Source organism: Lepisosteus oculatus, chromosome 14 (assembly GCF_040954835.1).
Source record: "Lepisosteus oculatus isolate fLepOcu1 chromosome 14, fLepOcu1.hap2, whole genome shotgun sequence".
Taxonomy (NCBI): Eukaryota; Metazoa; Chordata; class Actinopteri; order Semionotiformes; family Lepisosteidae; genus Lepisosteus; species Lepisosteus oculatus.
Genome location: NC_090709.1, coordinates 16,745,070 through 16,750,069, shown reverse-complemented (window position 1 = coordinate 16,750,069; position 5,000 = coordinate 16,745,070). Strand labels below are relative to the sequence as shown.

The 5,000-nt window shown below is 52.0% G+C and overlaps 4 non-coding genes and 4 pseudogenes across 4 annotated transcripts; all 8 read left to right on the top strand.

Annotated features, from left to right (window-relative positions):
* LOC138242774 (zinc finger and SCAN domain-containing protein 2-like) overlaps positions 1-5,000 on the top strand; it is a 587,776-nt pseudogene that overhangs the window by 196,964 nt on the left and 385,812 nt on the right.
* On the top strand, positions 443-561 carry LOC138218300 (5S ribosomal RNA; annotated as a pseudogene).
* LOC138216266 (5S ribosomal RNA) lies at positions 1,099-1,217 on the top strand. Its single transcript, XR_011179978.1, has one exon. It is a non-coding gene; the product is annotated as a 5S ribosomal RNA (ribosomal RNA).
* LOC138216757 (5S ribosomal RNA) lies at positions 1,755-1,873 on the top strand. The gene has a single exon (XR_011180469.1). It is a non-coding gene; the product is annotated as a 5S ribosomal RNA (ribosomal RNA).
* On the top strand, positions 2,411-2,529 carry LOC138218821 (5S ribosomal RNA; annotated as a pseudogene).
* On the top strand, positions 3,067-3,185 carry LOC138217939 (5S ribosomal RNA; annotated as a pseudogene).
* LOC138243921 (5S ribosomal RNA) lies at positions 3,723-3,841 on the top strand. Its single transcript, XR_011192535.1, has one exon. It is a non-coding gene; the product is annotated as a 5S ribosomal RNA (ribosomal RNA).
* LOC138243920 (5S ribosomal RNA) lies at positions 4,379-4,497 on the top strand. The gene has a single exon (XR_011192534.1). It is a non-coding gene; the product is annotated as a 5S ribosomal RNA (ribosomal RNA).

The window sequence follows — 5,000 nt, the reverse complement described above, 5'->3', positions numbered from 1 at the left end:
GCGAGACACGGGTGCTTGTGTATTAGCGTGAGCGTTTTTTATTCTGATCAGGAACAGTTTTACAAGTCCGCAAAGGATCGAGGAAAGGTTTATCGCCAGCTGAAAAGAGACACAGCGCTTCGGCTGTGGAGACTTGTTCGGCTGGCGTTCGGAGGGTCGTGTTTTTCAGAATTGTATTGAGATCGTTTTCCACAGAGCTCAGATGTCAAAGCACAGCAGCAGCTCTCCACAGCGATCCTCTATAGCGCCCTTTCTCCCGCAGCTCCGTTATCATTGGAAGGAAGCAAGAGTGAAAGGCTGAAGTGAAATAGAGCGGGGACGAAGGCAGTGAAGAGAGAGAACGTGGGAAGAAGAGAAAAACGCAAGGGAAAAAGAGCAGCGTCGTAAAAGAGGTGACGGAGCTGTCCTCTCAATAAGAGGGGTGCCAGCGAGTCTTGCTCTCGCTTACGGCCACACCCCCTTAAGCACGCCTGATCTTGTCTGATCTCGGAAGCTAAACAGGGATGGGCCTGGTTAGTACTTGGATGGGAGACCGCCTGGGAATGCCAGGTGCTGTAAGCTTTTAAGCGCAGGAGGCGCCCTATCCCCGCTCGCTCGCTCATTCCCCTGTTCACACGTGCAGTGCGGCTTGTCCGTCTGTTTATTTGTCAGCTTTGGCGAGACACGGGTGCTTGTGTATTAGCGTGAGCGTTTTTTATTCTGATCAGGAACAGTTTTACAAGTCCGCAAAGGATCGAAGAAAGGTTTATTGCCAGCTGAAAAGAGACACAGCGCTTCGGCTGTGGAGACTTGTTCGGCTGGCGTTCGGAGAGTCGCGTTTTTCAGAATTGTATTGAGATCGTTTTCCACAGAGCTCAGATGTCAAAGCACAGCAGCAGCTCTCCACAGCGATCCTCTATAGCGCCCTTTCTCCCGCAGCTCCGTCCTCATTGGAAGGAAGCAAGAGTGAAAGGCTGAAGTGAAATAGAGCGGGGACGAAGGCAGTGAAGAGAGAGAACGTGGGAAGAAGAGAAAAACGCAAGGGAAAAAAAGCAGCGTCGTAAAAGAGGTGACGGAGCTGTCCTCTCAATAAGAAGGGTGCCAGCGAGCCTTGCTCTCGCTTACGGCCACACCCCCTTGAGCACGCCTGATTTCGTCTGATCTCGGAAGCTAAACAGGGATGGGCCTGGTTAGTACTTGGATGGGAGACCGCCTGGGAATACCAGGTGCTGTAAGCTTTTAAGCGCAGGAGGCGCCCTATCCCCGCTAGCTCGCTCATTCCCCTGTTCACACGTGCAGTGCGGCTTGTCCGTCTGTTTATTTGTCAGCTTTGGCGAGACACTGGTGCTTGTGTATTAGCGTGAGCGTTTTTTATTCTGATCAGGAACAGTTTTACAAGTCCGCAAAGGATCGAAGAAAGGTTTATCGCCAGCTGAAAAGAGACACAGCGCTTCGGCTGTGGAGACTTGTTCGGCTGGCGTTCGGAGAGTCGCGTTTTTCAGAATTGTATTGAGATCGTTTTCCACAGAGCTCAGATGTCAAAGCACAGCAGCAGCTCTCCACAGCGATCCTCTATAGCGCCCTTTCTCCCGCAGCTCCGTCCTCATTGGAAGGAAGCAAGAGTGAAAGGCTGAAGTGAAATAGAGCGGGGTCGAAGGCAGTGAAGAGAGAGAACGTGGGAAGAAGAGAAAAACGCAAGGGAAAAAAAGCAGCGTCGTAAAAGAGGTGACGGAGCTGTCCTCTCAATAAGAAGGGTGCCAGCGAGCCTTGCTCTCGCTTACGGCCACAACCCCTTGAGCACACCTGATCTCGTCTGATCTCGGAAGCTAAACAGGGATGGGCCTGGTTAGTACTTGGATGGGAGACCGCCTGGGAATACCAGGTGCTGTAAGCTTTTAAGCGCAGGAGGCGCCCTATCCCCGCTCGCTCGCTCATTCCCCTGTTCACACGTGCAGTGCGGCTTGTCCGTCTCTTTATTTGTCAGCTTTGGCGAGACACGGGTGCTTGTATATTAGCGTGAGCGTTTTTTATTCTGATCAGGAACAGTTTTACAAGTCCGCAAAGGATCGAGGAAAGGTTTATCGCCAGCTGAAAAGAGACACAGCGCTTCGGCTGTGGAGACTTGTTCGGCTGGCGTTCGGAGAGTCGCGTTTTTCAGAATTGTATTGAGATCGTTTTCCACAGAGCTCAGATGTCAAAGCACAGCAGCAGCTCTCCACAGCGATCCTCTATAGCGCCCTTTCTCCCGCAGCTCCGTCCTCATTGGAAGGAAGCAAGAGTGAAAGGCTGAAGTGAAATAGAGCGGGGACGAAGGCAGTGAAGAGAGAGAACGTGGGAAGAAGAGAAAAACGCAAGGGAAAAAAAGCAGCGTCGTAAAAGAGGTGACGGAGCTGTCCTCTCAATAAGAAGGGTGCCAGCGAGCCTTGCTCTCGCTTATGGCCACACCCCCTTGAGCACGCCTGATCTCGTCTGATTTCGGAAGCTAAACAGGGATGGGCATGGTTAGTACTTGGATGAGAGACCGCCTGGGAATACCAGGTGCTGTAAGCTTTTAAGCGCAGGAGGCGCCCTATCCCCGCTCGCTCGCTCATTCCCCTGTTCACACGTGCAGTGCGGCTTGTCCGTCTGTTTATTTGTCAGCTTTGGTGAGACACGGGTGCTTGTGTATTAGCGTGAGCGTTTTTTATTCTGATCAGGAACAGTTTTACAAGTCCGCAAAGGATCGAGGAAAGGTTTATCGCCAGCTGAAAAGAGACACAGCGCTTCGGCTGTGGAGACTTGTTCGGCTGGCGTTCGGAGAGTCGCGTTTTTCAGAATTGTATTGAGATCGTTTTCCACAGAGCTCAGATGTCAAAGCACAGCAGCAGCTCTCCACAGCGATCCTCTATAGCGCCCTTTCTCCCGCAGCTCCGTCCTCATTGGAAGGAAGCAAAAGTGAAAGGCTGAAGTGAAATAGAGCGGGGACGAAGGCAGTGAAGAGAGAGAACGTGGGAAGAAGAGAAAAACGCAAGGGAAAAAAAGCAGCGTCGTAAAAGAGGTGACGGAGCTGTCCTCTCAATAAGAACGGTGCCAGCGAGCCTTGCTCTCGCTTACGGCCACACCCCCTTGAGCACGCCTGATCTCGTCTGATCTCAGAATCTAAAAAGGGATGGGCCTGGTTAGTACTTGGATGGGAGACCGCCTGGGAATACCAGGTGCTGTAAGCTTTTAAGCGCAGGAGGCGCCCTATCCCTGCTCGCTCGCTCATTCCCCTGTTCACACGTGCAGTGCGGCTTGTCCGTCTGTTTATTTGTCAGCTTTGGCGAGACACGGGTGGTTGTCTATTAGCGTGAGCGTTTTTTATTCTGATCAGGAACAGTTTTACAAGTCCGCAAAGGATCGAGGAAAGGTTTATCGCCAGCTGAAAAGAGACACAGCGCTTCGGCTGTGGAGACTTGTTCGGCTGGCGTTCGGAGAGTCGCGTTTTTTAGAATTGTATTGAGATCGTTTTCCACAGAGCTCAGATGTCAAAGCACAGCAGCAGCTCTCCACAGCGATCCTCTATAGCGCCCTTTCTCCCGCAGCTCCGTCCTCATTGGAAGGAAGCAAAAGTGAAAGGCTGAAGTGAAATAGAGCGGGGACGAAGGCAGTGAAGAGAGAGAACGTGGGAAGAAGAGAAAAACGCAAGGGAAAAAAAGCAGCGTCGAAAAAGAGGTGACGGAGCTGTCCTCTCAATAAGAAGGGTGCCAGCGAGCCTTGCTCTCGCTTACGGCCACACCCCCTTGAGCACGCCTGATCTCGTCTGATCTCGGAAGCTAAACAGGGATGGGCCTGGTTAGTACTTGGATGGGAGACCGCCTGGGAATACCAGGTGCTGTAAGCTTTTAAGCGCAGGAGGCGCCCTATCCCTACTCGCTCGCTCATTCCCCTGTTCACACGTGCAGTGCGGCTTGTCCGTCTGTTTATTTGTCAGCTTTGGCGAGACACGGGTGCTTGTGTATTAGCGTGAGCGTTTTTTATTCTGATCAGGAACAGTTTTACAAGTCCACAAAGGATCGAGGAAAGGTTTATCGCCAGCTGAAAAGAGACACAGCGCTTCGGCTGTGGAGACTTGTTCGGCTGGCGTTCGGAGAGTCGCGTTTTTCAGAATTGTATTGAGATCGTTTTCCACAGAGCTCAGATGTCAAAGCACAGCAGCAGCTCTCCACAGCGATCCTCTATAGCGCCCTTTCTCCCGCAGCTCCGTCCTCATTGGAAGGAAGCAAGAGTGAAAGGCTGAAGTGAAATAGAGCGGGGACGAAGGCAGTGAAGAGAGAGAACGTGGGAAGAAGAGAAAAACGCAAGGGAAAAAAAGCAGCGTCGTAAAAGAGGTGACGGAGCTGTCCTCTCAATAAGAAGGGTGCCAGCGAACCTTGCTCTCGCTTACGGCCACACCCCCTTGAGCACGCCTGATCTCGTCTGATCTCGGAAGCTAAACAGGGATGGGCCTGGTTAGTACTTGGATGGGAGACCGCCTGGGAATACCAGGTGCTGTAAGCTTTTAAGCAAAGGAGGCGCCCTATCCCTGCTCGCTCGCTCACTCCCCTGTTCACACGAGCAGTGCGGCTTGTCCGTCTGTTTATTTGTCAGCTTTGGCGAGACACGGGTGCTTGTGTATTAGCGTGAGCGTTTTTTATTCTGATCAGGAACAGTTTTACAAGTCCGCAAAGGATCGAGGAAAGGTTTATCGCCAGCTGAAAAGAGACACAGCGCTTCGGCTGTGGAGACTTGTTCGGCTGGCGTTCGGAGAGTCGCGTTTTTCAGAATTGTATTGAGATCGTTTTCCACAGAGCTCAGATGTCAAAGCACAGCAGCAGCTCTCCACAGCGATCCTCTATAGCGCCCTTTCTCCCGCAGCTCCGTCCTCATTGGAAGGAAGCAAGAGTGAAAGGCTGAAGTGAAATAGAGCGGGGACGAAGGCAGTGAAGAGAGAGAACGTGGGAAGAAGAGAAAAACGCAAGGGAAAAAAAGCAGCGTCGTAAAAGAGGTGACGGAGCTGTCCT